A 19255-nucleotide genomic window follows, 5' to 3' on the forward strand; every position below is an offset into this window, starting at 1 on the left:
TCAATAAATGCTCCCTCAACTTGCATTATAACCATCAAAATATAGGTATCCCCTGGGAGGGCCACGTAAATAAAAGCGTGTGTCCACTTGAAATCCCACAAGCAGGAATTTGGTCCTGTAGGTTAAAGTTTATATTTCCAGGTGTATACTTTTATATATTCCAGGTACAAGGACCCACAAGGAGATTACTTACATAGCTGTTCTTTGCCATGAACACCTCATAATCTATCAACATCCACTGGTAATCAGTGTTCATTTCTCATAGTAGAGCCTGGCGGGGAAGTCTTAGGAGGTGTACCTTTTCTGTGATTGGAAGAGAGATTTTGAACAGGAGATGTTGTCCAGGTAAACAGACTTGAGTAGGGGCCAAGAATCTTATCATAAGATCATGGTCAGTATTTGTCTTGCTCACAACTTTATTCCCGACATCTACCAGAAGGTCCAGCGCATAGCAGAAGCTTAGAAAATGTTTGTTGAGTGAGTGAATGTCTATGACAGAAAGAAGTTCAGGGGAGTCTTTCCCTTCCTTGGCCATCCAGAAATCGATGTCTGAGTTATCGAAGTTCCCTGTCCTCAAATCATCCCTGCCAAACTTGGCAACCATTTCACCTACGGAAAAGAAAACATCAAAAGTCTAAGATAAAAAGAAATGATAAAATAACAAAACAAACTTTTGACCCACTTTGTTGTGCATTGAAAGGCACACTTTGGCAGACAAAAAGTCTCAGTGCTATGTAATTGTCATCAGTGTTTCACTTAATATTTTGAGCTGAGCAACTGACATCTTGACTGAACACATGCCTTTGGTGGCTCTTGTTGCTAAGCAAAAAGTGTATAAAAAGCTTGTTGTCCTTTTTTTTAAAAAAAAAAAATAATTTCTTAAAACGTAAATACATCCCAACTGCCACTTGGATTTATACAGAGACAATTCCTGTCATCCTTCCTCCTTCCTTTCCAAGCCAGCTCTTCTCATCGTTTCCTCTCCTCCCGCAGAGTTGCTGAGTTGGGTTCCACGCTCCTCTGCCGGTTCCTGGATTCAGAGCAGATCCTTCTGAGCCAGGACATGTCTGCCAGGACAGGCAGTGCCATTTTTAGCTATTTCTCTCTTTTCCCCAACCTTCCACAGAACAACATTTGTACATTTATTTTAATATTCCTTCTCCTTTCCTTTCAGCTGGCTGTCTTATGTTTTCTCTGCATCTGACACTTTTCTTCATTTGCCCCATGATTTTCCTTTCTTCTCCTCTCTTTTTTTCCTTCCTTTCATTTTCCTCTCTCTGGGAAGGGGTGGATGGTTGGAATCCCCAGGATGATCAATAGGTGATTTGGGGGTGAAAGGTGAGATGGGTAATGTGCTAAATTGGGAGGGAATCACAACAAACCGAATACTCTTTAAGGAATTAGATATTTACACTCTTTCTTCGCCAGCCCTTGAAGATAAGCATTGTAATTACCCCATCATACAGATAAGATAAATAAGAACTGAGAGGTTAAACCACCATCCAAGGTCTGACAGAGAGTAAATGGCAGAATCAAGATTTAGACTCAGACAGTGTGACTTCAGATCCCACTCTTACCAGTATCTTCCACTGTCTTGTATGAGCTCAGATGTGAATAGGGATGAATATAAGTGACAGCAAATACATAGAGGAGAGGGCAAGTTTGGCAAACCACAGCATCCACAGAGAAGCAACCAGGAAACAAAAACCCAGCAAACTTCAGAGGCTCATTTGTGACATGGTTTGGGAGTAGAAAAACATGTAAGGTTCATATTTGGGAGATTTGGGTTGGAACGACACTTCGATTCCTTGTTAGCGTGTTATTTAACCTCTCTAAGCCTCGATTTCCTCATCTCTAAACACAGATAGCACACATTTCACAGTTTAACGGCAAGGATTTTTTAAAGATAACATATGAAAAAGCTTTGTAAACTGTGGAGTTCTATGCAAATATCTTTCTTCCTCTTGGCTTCTTCCCCTCTGTAGCAGAAAGTAAGTTTCAGAATAGGGACTCAAGAAGCAAAAGCAGAATAAAGGATGCTGCAGGAAGCTGGGGAAATTCTTGCAGGCTGTCTTTAGTCTAGGAGTTACTCTTTTCTAGCCTGAAGTCTGGGAGGTTTATGAGACCCATCCTATCCCAGCAGCACCGAGAAAACAGTTTTGCCAAAGGTATTAAACATTTTCCTGCCAGAGGAAAGTTGCACTTTCAACCTCCAGCATTCTTTGGATTTTATGAAATACATTAAGAATAGAAATGACCGAAACAAAGGAATAGCAAACACTATTCTTAAAAAACTGAATTTTTGGCTGGGCGCGGTGGCTCGAGCCTGTAATCCCAGTACTTTGGGAGGCTGAGGCGGGTGGATCACGAGGTCAAGAGATCAAGACCATCCTGGTCAACATGGTGAAACACCGTCTCTACTAAAAATACAAAAAATTAGCTGGGCATGGTGGCATATGCCTGTAATCCCAGCTACTCAGGAGGCTGAGGCAGGAGAATTGCCTGAACCCAGGAGGCGGAGGTTGCGGTGAGCCGAGATCGCACCATTGCACTCCAGCCTGGGTAACAAGAGTGAAACTCCATCTCAAAAAAAAAAAAAACTGAACTTTTAGAAAATATGGAAAAACTCTGGATTTTGTATATCAGCTCTGAGCTGGGGAAAGATGCAGATGGTCTGGGGTAACAGCAGAGGCTGATCAGTAGGTGAGCAAGTGACCCTTGACAGGGGAAGATCTCAAGCCCAACACAAGAGCCACATACCCCAGCCACCAGTGGGTTTTAATACAAGGAACAATTTGGAGCCATTTACAAATAAGACAATACTAGCTGGCAGAAAATTTAGTCTATCACCTTTTGAGGACCTCTCCCTGTTCCTAAAACTCTGCTCTACGTGCTAAAGATATAGCCACAAGGACAGGAAGCTCACTGCCCTCAAGGAACTTACATTCTAGGGCCCAGCTAGGTGGGGGTAAGAAGTCTAAATGAACCAGATAATTTCAGAGAGAGTGCTAAGGAACACATAGGAGATGCTCAGTAACATTGGTCAAATGGATGGATGGATAAGTGAGACTTTGGATTCTCTCTTAATCCAGTGGACTTTGGATTCCATCTTTGCACAATGAGGCATTCGAGCCATCTGTCTTCATTGGGAGTGCCATTTAATACATCCATTCAAATTCATTTAATCATTCAGACAACATTTCTTAAGTATTTATTACATGCAGGCATTATGCTAGGCCCTAGGGATATGAAGACAAAACATATTCCAGAGGTCCAATAATCCTTTCATTGAAGAATCATCGCCAGGCGTGGTGGCTTACGCCTGTAACCCCATCACTTTGGGAGGCCGAGGAGGGAGGATCACCTGAGGTTGGGAGTTTGAGACCAACCTGACCAACATGGAGAAACCCCGTCTCTACTAAAAATACAAAATTAGCCAGGCATGGTGGTGCATGCCAGTTATCTCAGCTGCTCTGGAGGCTGAGGCAGGAAAGTGTTTGAACTTGGCAAGCGAGGTTAGATCGTGCCTTGGCACTACAGCCTGGGCAACAAGAACAAAACTCTGACTCAGAAAAAAAAAAAAAAATGAATCAGCTTCTGGTGACTCTATTTTTTCTATCTTCTGCCAATTTTGCCCACTTTCAGATTCAGCCTGAATGTATCTCCTGCCAGGAGAGCCATTTAAGGCTCTGTGCAAAAAGGCTTGCAGAGCCTGAATGGCCCAGGCTTCCAATCTAGGCTCAGTAAGATGTGACATTTTCACAAGGCAGGTGTCTCCATGCTGGAGTTTCCCAACACCCTTAGAATCTCATGCTACACTAGTAATGACAGGAGGAGCTCATCATCAGGCAGTGTAATGACCAATTATTTCCCAATCATGAGCATGCATACCATACTGTTTAATCTGTGGCTAGGTGACCCAACAACAGAACATTCTGAAGTCTAAGTCTGACCTCTTTATTTATTTTTTATTTTATTATTTTTTTTTTTTTGAGGCAGAGTTTCACTCTTGTTACCCAGGCTGGAGTGCAATGGTGCGATCTCGGCTCACCACAACCTCCGCCTCCTGGGTTCAGGCAATTCTCCTGCCTCAGCCTCCTGAGTAGCTGGGATTACAGGCACACACCACCATGCCCAGCTAATTTTTTGTATTTTTAGTAGAGACAGGGTTTCACCATGTTGACCAGGATGGTCTCAATCTCTTGACCTTGTGATCATCCACCTACCTCGGCCTCCCAAAGTGCTGGGATTACAGGCTTGAGCCACTGCGCCTGGCCAGTCTGACCTCTTTAAAGAGGAGTAGGAAATTGTCATAAAGGAAGAGTCCTATTGGCTGCAATTTCCACAGGGTAGGAAAGAATCCAGTCACCGCCATATAGGGCCCCTTACTGCTGGCTCTCCCTGGGCTCACAACCATGCATAGACACACACACATAAGTAGAATACCCTTAGCCATCCTATTACCAATACTAAAAAAAAAAAGGACAGTTCTGTAGTGTCTTTTCTTTTCAGAATTTCTTGATACCTTTGAGAAAAGCCCGATCTGTCTTGCCAAGATACAGCACTGTCTTCCCAGTGTCTGTTAATCATCTTTATTTTATTATGCAAATGAAGAGAGCTTATTGAGCTGACAAAAACATTTAGATTGTGACTTCAAAATTGTGACCAGAGGAGGTTAAATTTATGAGTTGTTTAAAGAAATGAAAAGCAGCCCAGGTGAGAAGCTGGAAAGGCTCAGGAAGAAACACAGGTGACAAGAAAGGAAAATAATCTACTCCCAGGCTGAGTAGGGAGCAAACAGAAAAAGACAATACAGAATAAGAGCACATTATGTCTAACAGAAAATTGTTGTCAATCTTTCCTCTCCCCCCCAAAAAAAGATGTTTTAATATGTAAGCATAAATGCATGTGTCAAATGGGTTTGTTTGCAAACACTCCATTATTATTGCACAGCAGGACCACACGGCTCTCTTTCTCTCTTTTGAGCTGGGTGACAATGACAGGAAGAAGAGATTTAAAAACCATGTTTAAATTTTAGCAGAGAGGCCTTCTGGAGGAAAGTCAACCCACAAATCTAAGACATAAATAAACAAGCCACCATCCTAGACAATGTTCTTGAAAAAAAATGACAGGACAAATCCGACTTTGATAGGTTGAGTTTGGAAAAGCAGACCTGGATTCTGTTTGCTTCGATAAAGGATTATAATTGCTATTCTGTCTAACCTCAGGCCCTCTTTTCCTGGCACCCATACCCATGGACCCTTCCCAGAGATGAACATGGCTACCTCTGTAGCATGTTGAGTTATGATGTTGACCTCTTTGGCTCAGTGTTAGTTGTGGAGCCTAGGAATTCGCAAATTGGATTTTCTGGATATGCCTTGCTTTGATTTGTTAGTATTCCTTTACTTTAAGCAGTAGAATCTGTTTTTCTTTTTTTTTATTATTATTTACATATATTATAGGCCACAAGTGAGAACAGTAATGTGACTGATACAAATTTTACAGTCTATAATAATATTAGCATGAACTTTGTTAACTCTATGGGGTGATTTTAATTTTGTTTTGACTGCTAAGGAGAACGGATTATGACTTAAAGTCTTCTTCAAGATAAAAAAATTATATTATGAATCCTAGATTCAGTACTCCAAACAGGAAAACCTTAGCTTTATTTTGCATACTCAGTGAAGTGCTATATTCCTGGACCCATAAGGGGAAAGATGGGGTGGCAAAGAGGAGTAAGGGTCTTGAATGCAGCTATTCCTCTAGATCAGTGTCTCTATACCAGTTCTTAAGTAACAGAACAAACTCAGTTGTAAACAGTTTGTTCTGAAAATTACAACTGAACATTTTCTTAAGGAATGAAGCCTGGGAACAATCAAATAGACCAGAGGGTGAGAACTATTTTCTCTTCAGTGGTTAGTACAGTGCCTGGCATAGAAAAAGTGTCATATAAATAATATTTTTAATAAGTGGATGTGCCATTATCCTCCATTAGTATAACTATCAAGCATCTAACAAAACACCAAAAATTGATTGAGATCAATCACCACTAAATTCGAGGTTTTCAACTTGCCCTACTAACAGTACTTTGTCAGCATTCCAGGAGGATGGCAGAATGAACTGACTTACCCTTCCTATGGCCTGGCCTCTTTATCTTTAAAAACTGAAAGATGGCAGGGCATGGTGGCTCACACCTTTAATCACAGCAATTTGGGAGGCCAAGGTGGGCGGATCACCTGTGGTCAGGAGTTCCAGACCAGCCTCACCACCATGGTGAAACCCTGTCTCTACTAAAAATACAAAAAATTAGGCGGGTGTGGTGGCAGATGCCTGTAGTCGCAGCTACTCAGGAGGCCGAGGCAGGAGAATCACTTGAACTTGGGAGACAGGTTGCAGTGAGCCGAGATCATGCCACTACACTCCAGCCTGGGCATCAAGAGAGAAACTCCATCTCAAAAAATAAAAAGCTGAAGGATCCCTCACCTGTGAGCCCAATGGGAGTAGAGGAGGGCTGTCTTGTACTAGTCTAGTCATCCTTTTTTGTTCCACTGCTTGTCACTTCATCTCCACTTTCTGCAGAAGGGCAGTAACATATCTCAAGGCCAGAGAAACAAAGGTCTGGGAAATTTACAAACCACACATTCATCCCTTGAGTCCTCTCATGTCTAAGACAAAGTATGGGTCAAAAAGAAAGGGTAATCTTCTGTTGATGTTGGCTTTGCTGTGTTTTATTTTATTTCATTTTATTTAGAATACCTTGTTTAGAATATGAGTGCTATACTTGTATCCCACCAAGAAAAATCCTTCTGTACCTCAAAATTTTTTTATTTGATAGAAGCAATAAAAGGGGCAAAATCGCTAATATGTTCACTCATGAGCTTCTAACCCTGCTCCACCCTTTGCTTCTTTGCAGTTATAAAATGTTTTGCCCCAGAGCCACCAAGACCATGAGCACACTTTACCCTCCACAGCCACTTTGAGGCCAAACATACATTTTAAAAAAAAAGAAAATTTCCAAAGTGTTAATGATTAGTCTAGATTTCTGAGGAGTATTCCAGAAAGACAGATGTTATATGGCACAGCAATTTCAATAGAAAACACCAAGCACCAAGTCCTCCTCTCTGTTTACCACAGGTTCTCAAAGTACCCAGGTGGGGCCCATCCAGACTAATAGAATCTGAATTGCTGAAAGTGAAACTCAGGTTTCCCCGTTTTAAAAACTCCCCAGGAGATTCTAATGGGAAATTAAGGTTGAAAACCACTCTAGCCTTTCTCCTCCCCCACATCTCTTTTCTTGTGCAAAACAATTTAGGTCTCTCCTTGCTCCTCTTCCCCTTTACCTCACTCAGCAAAACAAGGTTTCTCATTAAGGTGCATCCTCCTTAGAAGGTTATAGGTAAGTAAAAAAGTTTCGCCATCACAAATAATTTTCTTCTGGTGATGTGTGGAATTAGTATAATTTAGAATAAGCCAGGTATATGTCTCCTTTCACCGGAGCCAGGAGGTCGAACTTGCACGTCCAGCAAGGAACTTGCTATGGCATTTAACAAATAACGTAGCTGCCCAACGGGTTCACCTTGCCCGCTGCCGAGACAGAGCCGATATATCAAGACAGAGAAATGGCAATAAAGACAGAGTTTAATTCACGCAGAGCCGGCTATATGGGAGACTGGAGTTTTATTAGTACTCAAATCAGTCTCCCTGAAAACTTGGGAATCAGGGTTTTTGAGGATAATTTGGTGGGTAGAGGGTTGGAGAGTGGGGAGCTGCTGACTGGTCAGGTCAGAGATGAAATCATAGGGAGTTGAAACTGTTCTCTTGCGCTGAGTCAGTTCCTGGGTGGAGGCCACAAGACAGGATGAGCCAGTTTATCCGTCTGGGTGGTGCCAGCTGATCTATCAAGTGTAGGGTCTGCAAAGTATGGCAAGCACTGATCTTAGGTTTTACAATAGTGATGCTATCCCTAGGAACAATTTGAGGAGGTTCAGAATCTTGCAGCTTCCAGCTGCATGACTCCTAAACCATAATTGCTGTAGCTAATTTGCTACTTCCAAAAAAGCAGTCTAGTCCCCAGGCAGGAAGGGGGTTTGTTTTGCAAAAGTGCTGTTATTGTCTTGGTTTCAGAGCTAAACTGTAAACTAAATTTCTCCCAAAGTTAGTTGGGACCACGCCTAGGAATGAACAAAGTCAGCTTGGAGGTTAGACGCAAAATGGAGTCAGTTAGGTTAGTCATGATTTTCTCATTTATAATTTTTGCAAAGGCAGTTTTAGTAACGTCCTTGGACTGGGACTTGAAAGACACTCAGCCCGGCGCAGTGGCTCATGTCTGTAATCCCAGCACTTTGGGAGGCTAAGGCGGGAGGATCACAAGGTCAAGGGTTCAAGACAGGCCTGGCCAATATGGTGAAACCCCATCTCTGCTAAGAATACAAAAATTAGCCTGGCGTGGTGGTACATGCCTGTAATTCCAGCCACTTGGAAGGCTAAGGCAGGAGAATTACTTGAACCAGGAGTCAGAGGTTACAGTGAGCCAAGATCATGCCACTGTACTCCAGCCTGGGCAACAGAGCAAGACTCTGTCTCAAAAAAGAAAAAGAAAAAAAAGAAAGACACACTCATTGAGTTTCAGGCAGAAGCATTGGCACTGGAATCATTCTGGTAGGTCTTCTTTGCAAATATTCAAGAAATTAGATTCCATATTTTTTTCAGTAAACTCTGATAGTGTTAAACAAAAATAACCACGAAAGTGGTGATTAGCTGAGTTGAGGGGATGCTTTTAGCCGTCAGATCACATTTCTTCTTTGTATTTTACTTCTTTTTGTTACCTTTTTCCTGAATTAATTACTATATTTCTTTTTTTTTTTTTTTGAGACGGAGTTTCGCTGTTGTTACCCAGACTGGAGTGCAATGGCACGATCTCGGCTCACTGCAACCTCCGCCTTCTGGGTTCAAGCAATTCTCCTGCCTCAGCCTACCGAGTAGCTGGGACTACAGGCGCGCACCACCATGCCCAGCTAATTTTTGTATTTTTAGTAGAGACGGGGTTTCACCTCATTGACCAGGATGGTCTCGATCTCTTGACCTCGTGATCAACCCACCTCGGCCTCCCAAAGTGCTGGGATTACAGGCGTGAGCCACTGCGCCCGGCCTTAATTACTGTATTTCTATGCTTACCTAAGGCAATGAGCTATAGTAGAAAGGACAAGGGGTCTGGGGTAGGTCAAAGACACTTTAAGATTTCAAGGAACAAAATCTACTCATGTTAGCTCAGTATTCTTAGCTCTGGTCTGAGTTCCTGATGATTTCCAACCGGTGGGCTTGGGAGAGGTTCAGGCATCATCTGCAGCTTTATTTTTTTATTTTAACTTTTTAATTTTTTTGAGACAGGGTCTCCCTCTGTGCCTCAGGCAGGAGTACAGTGGTGTCATCTTGGTTCACTGCAGCATCCATCTCCCCAGCTCAAGCAGCCATCCCACCTCAGCCTCCCAAGTAACTGGATATAGAGGCACGCACCACCACACCCAGCTAATTTTTGTATTTTTTGTAGAGACAGGATTTGGCCATATTGCCCAGGTGGTCTCTGACTCTTAAGATCAAGCGATCCACCTGCCTCGGCCTCTCAGAGTGCTGGGATTATAGACGTGAGCCACTGCACCTGGCCTATCTGTAGCTTTAAATGTTGCACAAACGCGAGTCCACGTTGACTCCTGATCGCTTCTCTCTGCATGTGCTTCATTCCTGCCACAGGGAGCTGATTCCTTGGCTACTATACCATCATGCCTGTGGCTCTGGTTTGCCAGGGTACCAATTCTGGCCCCCAGTCTGCAGAACATTCCAGAACTGCCTCTCAGTTCAAATTTCAGAGCAAATATGCTTGCTCACAGCACAGCAAATACATTGGTTCTTCTCCAATCTTTGTTCAAATATTGGCCCACCTCTATTTAGAATATATGACTTTGCTGGGAGCGGTGGCTCACACCTGTAATCCCAGCACTTTGGGAGGCCAAGATGGGCAGATCATAAGGTCAGGAGTTTGAGACCAGCCTGGCTAACATGTTGAAACCCCGTCTGTACTAAGAATACAAAAATTAGCCAGGTGTGGTTCGTGCATGCCTGTAATCCCAGCTACTCCCTAGGCTGAGGCAGGAGAATCACTTAAACCTGGGAGGCGGAGGTTGCAGTGAGCCAAGATTGCGCCACTGCACTCCAGCCTGGGTGACAAAGCAAGACTCCATCTTGAAAAAAAATATATATATATATATATATATGAGACTTTGACTTTGATACCTGGAACTGGGTTCTTCTTGTGTGAAACAGAAATACAAATTTCTACTTCATTGGGCTATTTTAAGGAATATATATATGGCAGCTATCACAATGCCTGGCACCTACCAGTCAGTTTCTATAGCCTTTCAAAGAAAGTGGTAAGGCTAAGGGTCCCGTGTGCTGTTCCTCTCTTGCACTGACACCCCCACCTCTGAAGAGTCTTTCCACAGACATCCTCATTGTGGTCACATGAGGCTTGTTGCTTTTCCTTTTCCTCATATGTGCCAATAGGCACTTTCACAACTCTTTAGTACAGAGATAGGAAGGAAAGCTGCTGCAACTCAAAGTGGTTTACTTTCGTTAGTCTCTGGTTGAGACGAGAATAAGACTAAAGACCAAAATGAAATTTTTGCTTCTGGCTTCTGAGCTTAATTCATCCGGGCTGTCACTCTCGTGGCCCTGAGAAATAAGGGCCGCTCTAAGTAGGCACATGGTAACCACCTACTGATCTGTTTGTTAAAGTATGTTCTGTATTTTCATTTTTACTTGTTTGAAATTCTGTGAGTCTTCCGAAAGCAGACAAAGAGTAAAATGGGTGGTGGGTCTTATTTCTTTCCCTCTGTCTCCTGACATGTTTCCTGTATCTTTGTTGGGTAGAATTAGCGTGTTTCCTTTGTTTGTAATAGTTTCTTAAACCTTCAGTTCTACTCAGCCCTATTTTAAGTTACTTTGTCTTGTTTTTTGGTTTTGGTCAGTGGAGAGACTCTACAGCTTGTCAGGATGTGCCTCTTTAAAATGAAAACTAGAGAGAAGAATACTGACAAGTGGAGTTTTTTTCTTTGATTATCTTTTTCATGTGAAGTCCTCTCTTTGTCTCACCAGGACAGGTGGTGAAGAAGCTTTTAACATCTTTTTTCTTCTAGGAAACCTTGCACATCTGGAGCACAGCCCTCCTTTCTTACTTTTTGCTGTGTTGTTCAAAGCTTTTTAAGAAAAAAAATAAACAGCAAAGAGAAAAATTGATTTTCCATATAAAGGTGGCTTTTTTTGGATGCCCTCAACTGCAGAGACAGTTTATTTAAAGGGCAGCTGGTCACCTTCTTTTGAGGTCAGACAGCTGATTCTTAATCATATTGACAATTTCAGGCTGGGAAGAAACATCTAAAAAATGTATTATAAAACATAAAAGTAGAGGCAGCTCTTCACCTCGCCACTTCCCACTCCAGTCTCTACAGGAGTTCCTCCAAACAAACCTCATGTTCCAAGAGTGGCAGGCCCACTTCTTCCATCTCATTCTCCTTTGAATGGCCTCTCTCATCCTCCCATCTCTCACAGCCTCACCTCTGCAGGTCTTTGGAACCTTATGCTTTGGAGATGAGAAAAAAATTAATGCCTCAATGCCAACTTCAAATGGCGTTTTAGCCCCTACAGAAATGAATAAATAATCATATTCACTTTATAACAGGGAGCTGAAAGGGATTATAGACCACAAGAACTTTGGGTTTCTTATTTGGAACCCTCATTGAAGTCCTGAGTGATGCTTTAGGAAGGCTTTTTTTTTTTTTTTTGAGATGGAGTTTCACTCTTGTAACCCAAGCTGGAGTACAGTGGCATGATCTCGGCTCACTGCAACCTCCACCTCCTGGGTTCAAGCAATTCTCTTGCCTCATCCTCCCGAGTAGCTGGGATTACAGGCACCTACCGCCACACCCAGCTAATTTTTGTATTTTTAGTAGAGATGGGGTTTTATGATGTTGGCCAGGCTAGTCTTGAACTCCTGACCTCAGGTGATCCGCCTACCTCGGCACCCCAAAGTGTTGGGATTACAGGCATGAGCCACTGCACCCAGTCAGGAAGGCATTTTATATAGACATGCCCTGCCTTTGCCCATGACCCTGAAAGGGCATAGAGCTCCATTTCCACTAGTCAGACGGCCCTAAGGTGAGGGCTTTCTGAGACAAGAAAAAGTCATTTATGGAACCAGTAATGTTTAAGTAATAATAATAATGCTTATTTGAATAATAATAAGGGCTTATTTGAATGTTTACTCTACCAGGTGCTGTATTATGTGCTTTTGTAAGCCTTATCTCATTTAATCATCCCACCAATCTTACGATTTTTCTACCTGTGATTTCTTCATTGGCATATAAGAAAACAGAAATAAATGCAGTATATACGAAGCAAATATGTATATGCATGATTTGTAGTGGCCAAACATTGTTAACCTGTTAACAGAGGAATACTTAAATATATTTTTTAATTTAAAAAAAAAAAGTAATTTATAAGGCTGGGCACTGTAGCTCACCCCTATAATCCCAGCACTTTGAGAGGCTGAGGCAGGTGGGACAGGAGTTCTAGAACAGCCTGGCCAACATGGTAAAACACCGTCTGTACTAAAAAATACAAAAAAAATTAGCCAGGCATTGTGGCATGCACCTGTAATCTCAACTACTCTGGAGGCTGAGGCAGGAGAATCACTTCAACCTAGGAGACAGAGGTTTCAGTGAGCAGAGATCGCACCACTGCACTCCAGCCTGGATGACAGAGCAAGACTCCAGCTTCCCCCCACCAAAAAAGAAGAAAAAACAAAAAAGAAATGTGGGCAGGGTGCGGTGGCTCACGCCTGTAATCCCAACATTGGGAGGCTGAGGTGGGTGGATCACCTGAGGTTGGGAGTTCAAGACCAGCCTGACCAACATGGTGAAACCCCATCTCTACTAAAAATACAAAATTAGCTGGGTGTGGTGGCGCATGCCTGTAATCCCAGCTACTTGGCAGGCTTAGGTGGGAGAATCGCTTGAACCTAGGAGGCAAAGGTTGTGGTGAGCCAAGATTGTGCCCTTGCATTCCAGCCTAGGCAATAAGATTGAAACTCCATCTCAAAAAAAAAAAAAAAAAAAGCAATTTACAGTATAATGTTAATTTAAAAAAAAAAAAACCTTTCTTAGCTAGAAGGAAAGAAGAGAAGTAAGGATCAAAAGAAAATGGATATTATTAAAATTTAACACAAAGTAAGAACTAGGAAACACACAGCTTCTCAAATAAAATCCCTGACCTATTTAGACTAGTTTCTTTGTCCTGCTTTAAGTTTATGTTTACTGGACTGTCAAGCATAGCATCCTCTTGGGATATTGATAGACTATCTAGTGCAGTGACTAGGTAGGGTGACAATATAATCTATCATCCAAATCAGAACACTTTTTTTTTTTTGAGATGGAGTCTCACTGTGTCGCCAGGCTGGAGTGCAGTGGTGTGATCTCAGCTCACTGCAACCTCTGCCTCCCGGGTTCAAGCAATTCTCCTGCCTCAGCCTCCAGAATAGCTAGGATTACAGGCACCTGCCACCATGCCCAGCTAATTTTTATATTTTTAGTAGAGATGGGGTTGTACCATGTTGGCCAGGATGGTCTTGATCTCTTGACCTCATGATCCACCCACCTTGGCCTCCCAAAGTGCTGGGATTACAGGTATGAGCCACTGCACCCAGCGAGAACACGTCTAAGAATAAATGGGGTGCTATTGTTAATTGCCCCAGGCAACAGGCATAAACCAATAGCATCCTGAGCAGACTAGGACATGTGGTTGCCTATTAACAGGACACCCTACAGAGAGCAAGCTCCAAATACAAGCTCAAAAACCATCCCAAATACAGCTGTGACTCAGATCCAGGTTTGGCCCTCCCTTGGCTCCAGGGCTCCTTCCTGATCTAATGTCCTGTGACTTCATCTGTGCTTTCAAGTGTCCTGTCTTTTTCCTGCTTATACTCTGACTGACTTCAGGTAACTCTGCCTCAACAGACTCCCTGAGGTATCTCCACTCATGTCTCCAAGGGAAAGAGATCGTCCTCTGCCGAGGATAACAGAACACACAGACACTGTCTCATTCTCATCCTTGATCAACTGCTGCATGATCCCTGCCATCTGCCAAAGACCAGCAGCAGCGCAGAACAAAACAGATGCATGGGAACTCCATGCGGAGAAGCAGCCTTGATCACTATCTACTCAGGGTTGCTCAAGGAGACTGGGCAGTCTAAGCTCCAGTGGACCGAAGGAAAGACAAAAAGAGGTAAAGGAAATCCAGAAAGTAGAATGTCAAACTATATTCCACTCAAATTGTCTCAGTCATTTGTCAGGAATAAAGTACAGACTCCTGACCCCAAAATAAAGCAGATTCTTGTTTTGTCCTCTTCAAAATGAAATGAACTGCAAGCCAGGCGCAGTGGCTCCCGCCTGTAATCCCAGCACTTTGGGAGGCTGAGGCGGGCAGATAACTTGAAGTCAGGAGTTGGAGACCAGCCTGGCCACCGGGGTGAAACCCTATCTCTACTAAGAATACAAAAGTTGGCCGGGCGCGGTGGCTCACACCTATAATCCCAGCTCTTTGGGAGGCCGTGGCAGGTGGATCATGAGGTCAAGAGATCGAGACCATCCTGGTCAACAAGGTGAAACCCCATCTCTACTAAAAATACAAAAATTAGCTGGGCATGGTGGCGCGCACCTGTAATCCCAGCTACTCGGGAGGCTGAGGCAGGAGAATTGCTTGAACCTAGAAGGCGGAGGTTGCAGTGAGCTGATATCGTGCCATTGCACTCCAGTCTGGGTAACAACAGTGAAACTCCGTGTCAAAAAAAAAAAAAAAAAAAGAATACAAAAGGTGCCAGATGTGGTGGCACACATCTGTAATCCCAGGTACTCAGGGGGCTGAGGCAGGAGAATCACTTCAACCCGGGAGGCAAAGGTTGCAATGAGCCAAGATTGTGCCACTGCACTCCAGCCTGGGTGACAGAGTGAGATTCTGTCTTTAAAAAAAAAAAAGGAGGCCAGGCACAGTGGCTCACACCTATAATCCCAGCACTTTGGGAGGCCAAGCTGGGTGGATCACGAGGTCAAGAGATCGAGACCATCCTGGTCAACAAGGTGAAACCCCATCTCTAATAAAAATACAAAAATTAGCTGGGCATGGTGGTGCCCACCTGTAGTCCCAGCTACTCGGGAGGCTGAGGCAGGAGAATTGCTTGAACCCAGAAGGCGGAGGTTGCGGTGAGCTGAGCCGAGATTGCGCCATTGCACTCCCGTCTGGGTAACAAGAGCGAAACTCCATCTCAAAAAAAAAAAAAAGAAAGAAATGGACTGCGGGTGGGAGATTTTTTTTCTCCTGTTCTTGCTCACCCACTGCCACCCCATACCACGTTATTCACCAGAAGCCTTTTATGCCACGTAAAGTGTAGCCTGGGAGAGGCCAAACCCACCAATTCATGGACATACATTTGTATCTGTTTTATGTAATTCAAAAGAATCCTATTGTCATGGAGTAGAAAATGTTGTTTAAAAATATCATACAGGCCGGGCACAGTGGCTTACGCCTGTAATCCCAACACTTTAGGAGGCTGAGGCAGGTGGATCACCTGTGATTAGGAGTTAAGACCAGCCTAGCCCGTATGGCAAAACCCCATCTCACCAGGCATGGTGGCTCACACATGTGATCCCAGCACTTTGGAAGGCACGAGGTCAGGAGTTTGAGATCAGCCTGGCCAACATGGTGAAACCCCCATCTCTACTAAAAATACAAAAATTAACCAGGCATGGTGGTGGGTACCTGTAATCCCAGCTACTCGGGAGGCTGAGGCAGGAGAACTGCTTGAACCCAGGAGGTGGAGATTGCAATGAGCCAGGATCACACCACTGCACTCCAACCTGGTGACAGAGTGAGCCACTGTCTCAAAAAAAAAAAAAAACCTGTCTACTAAAAATACAAAAATTAGCCAGGCATACTGCCTATAATCCTAGCTACTCAGGAGGCTGAGGCAGGAGAATCACTTGAACCCAGGAGGGGAGGTTGCAGTGAGCGGAGATCACATTACTGCAATCTAGCCTGAGTGACAAGAGTGAAACTCTCTCTGAAAACAAACAAACAAACAAAAAAACCCCCACGATTTATTAAAGTCATTTCCCTCACCTTTTCAATGGCCATTTATTCTGCTTTCAGCTGTTGGGGTTAGTTGAAACAAATGCTCAATATTTTGTCCCAATGCATCCGGCAGAAACCCTCCCTTACTTGGCTAATTCTTACCCAGCTCAGTCATGCAAGCTAAATCATGTCCCATGGAAAAAAACCAGCTTCTTGTGGAAAATGCCCCACAGGACAGCTCCAAACAGGAGTTTGCCCTGAGCTGCCATCCTGGCTGAGGCCTTAAGGGTATCAGAAAGCCCTGCAGACTTGGATGCCCCACCTGCAGAGTCCCTTGCATGGGGGTTATACCCACACTCTAAGGCCAAGAGTAGACGCAGTCTAAAGGGTCAAATTCAAGGAATATCTTTCCTCATCCTGCGGTGGGGGATGGAGATGGCTACATGGATGGGCAGAGTGAAGTGAGCTCTCTTCTCACATACAGACTCTCTTATGACTAATCATTAACACCAATGGCTGAGCAGTTTTCTGTACCTTTAGCCATAATTGGATAGAGAGGAAGATTCACAAAGACATCTAGAGGTTACAGTTGAAACTGGCATAAAAGAAAAAATGGTGTCTTCTTAATGTGCCAATACTTTAATTTGGATTATCCCACCAAATACCTAAGACAATTTATTGAAAGTTAACTGAACTAAGTTAGCTAAGAAACAATTTGTCATTTGTTTATTGATGTACAAGTTAATTAGAGTGAGGAAAAAAAAAAAGTGACATTTGTGGGGCATTTACTGAGGGACAAGTCCTGAACGGGGCACTCAACAAAAAAAAATATATACTTTTTTTTTTTTTTTTGAGACAGGGTCTCACTCTGTCACCCAGGTGGGAGTACAATAGGGCCATCTGGTCTCACTGCAACCTTCATCTCCCAGGTTCAAGAGATTAAAATGCCTCAGCCACCTGAGTAGCTGGGACTGCAGGCATGTACCACCATGCCCAGCTAATTTTTGTACTTTTGGCAAAGACAGGGTTTTGCCATGTTGCCCAGACTGGTCTCAAACTCCTGGGCCTAAGTGATCCACCCACCTTGGCCTCCCAAAGTGCTGGGATTATAGGCAAGAGCAACCGTGCCCAGCCAAGGATAACTTTGAGTTTCAGGACAGCCCTCTTAGATGAGCCATGTTAAATCCATTTACAGACAACCATGACTCAGAGGTGTTAAGTAACTTGCCCAGGTTCCCACAGGGAGGAAGTAGAGTAGAGGAGATGGGTTCAAGTCTAGGTCTTTTTGAGGTTAGTGCCTACCCTATTTCTCCTGTACCAAGACAGCCAGCAGCTTTAAATATCTGAGCTGATTATAACCTGGGGTACCATATACTCAGAAAATGTACACAATTACATACATATTATGTGGTTGCAATTTTATCAGATAGGTAAAAATTAAAAATTGGTATTTTTACATAAATAGGACAGATACCCTTGTGGACACCTAACCACTAAGTAAGCAGCAAGGAGATAAATAAATAAAGGTCCAATCTGGTTAAACCTTGGTCCAATGTAACCATTTAGGATCCCTTTGTTTAATGTTCCATCTCTCTGGATAAAAGTGGTGATTTCTCAGTCTTCCACCAGCTCCTCTCTAAGACGACATCAGAATACATGAATATATAGAGAGTTGGATTGTTTGCCCAGAAACTGCAATTTCATGATGGATGGGGTCAGAGACCTCAAGCATGAGGTCCTGTAGCTCCCCGATCTGGATGTTCTTGTCATTTGTCCACCCGGATGCTGCTGCCCTGCTAAGGTCTGCTGCTTCTGTTGTTTGTACCTTGTCCTCTGATTTATTTATTTCCTTCCTACCTACCTTCCTTCCTTCCTTCCTTCTCTCTCTCTCTTTCTTTCTTTTTTCTTGAGATGAAGTTTTGCTCTTGTGAGTGCAGTTGTGTGATCTTGGCTCACTGCAACCTCTGCCTCGTGGATTCAAGCGATTCTCCTGCCTCAGCCTCCCAATATCTGGGATTACAGGTGCTTGCTACCACATCTGGATAATTTTTGTATTTTCAGTAGAGATAGGGTTTCTCCATGTTGGTCAGGCTGGTCTCAACCTCAGGTGACCCACCTGCCTCAGCCTCCCAAAGTGCTGGGATTACAGGTGTGAGCCATCACGCCCAATCATCCTCTGATTCCTTTAGGCTTGGCCAGAGCCCAGTGGTGCCTCCTGGCTACTTTGCAGCCTCATTTCCACTCTTGTTGGGGTTCTTGCTGGAGTCTCTGAGGAGGTCTACCTGCAAATCTCATTTGGGCTGCAGACCAGCACTGCTGTCAACTAAAGTATGATTTTTCTTCTTTGTTCATCCTGTCTTCCTTAGACACACACACTGATACCACAAACACACATGTACACAGAGCTCAGTTGGCCCTGGGGCAAGCTTTCCCACCAACACCCTCAGCATGGTCAGTGTTCCTCCTGGATACGTTCAGGGTATGGGTATTGTGGAAGCTGGGCAAAACACCTGGAGGCCTGAACTCTCTGCCTACCCAGGCTGTGCAACTTCTCCAACATTAACATGGAGTATCAATCAATTCTTTGGTCTTATGCACCCACTTTTAGGTTTATTCGGCAACACAACTATGCCTAGCAAATGTGGGCCTCAATATTTTTACACAAGACAAAAATATGAATATCAAGAAAAACCTTAGGCCGGGCGCAGTGGCTCACGCCTGTAATCCCAGCACTTTGGTAGGCCGAGGCGGGTGAATCACGAGGTCAAGAGATGGAGACCATCCTGGTCAACATGGTGAAACCCCGTCTCTACTAAAAATACAAAACAGTAGCTGGGCACGGTAGCGCGTGCCTGTAGTCCCAGCTACTCAGGAGGCTGAGGCAGGAGAATTGCCTGAACCCAGGAGGCGGAGGTTGCGGTGAGCCGAGATCGTGCCATTGCACTCCAGTTCAGGCAATTCTCCTGCCTCAGCCTACCGAGTAGCTGGGACTGCAGGCACGCGCCACGATGCCCAGCTAATTTTTGTATTTTTAGTAGAGACAGGGTTTCACCATGTTGATCAGGATGGTCTCGATCTCTGG

General features: G+C 43.8%; 1 long non-coding RNA gene across 3 annotated transcripts in view; it reads left to right on the top strand.

Annotated features, from left to right (window-relative positions):
* LOC144577358 (uncharacterized) overlaps positions 1-18801 on the top strand; it is a 282043-nt gene extending 263242 nt beyond the window's left edge. For all 3 annotated transcript variants that reach the window (XR_013521050.1, XR_013521051.1, XR_013521052.1), the window contains one exon: positions 14064-18801. This is a non-coding gene — a long non-coding RNA (uncharacterized LOC144577358). The remainder of the gene's footprint in view (positions 1-14063) is intronic.
* The last annotated feature ends 454 nt before the right edge of the window (positions 18802-19255 follow it).

Source organism: Callithrix jacchus, chromosome 8 (genome assembly GCF_049354715.1).
Source record: "Callithrix jacchus isolate 240 chromosome 8, calJac240_pri, whole genome shotgun sequence".
Classification (NCBI taxonomy): domain Eukaryota; kingdom Metazoa; phylum Chordata; class Mammalia; order Primates; family Cebidae; genus Callithrix; species Callithrix jacchus.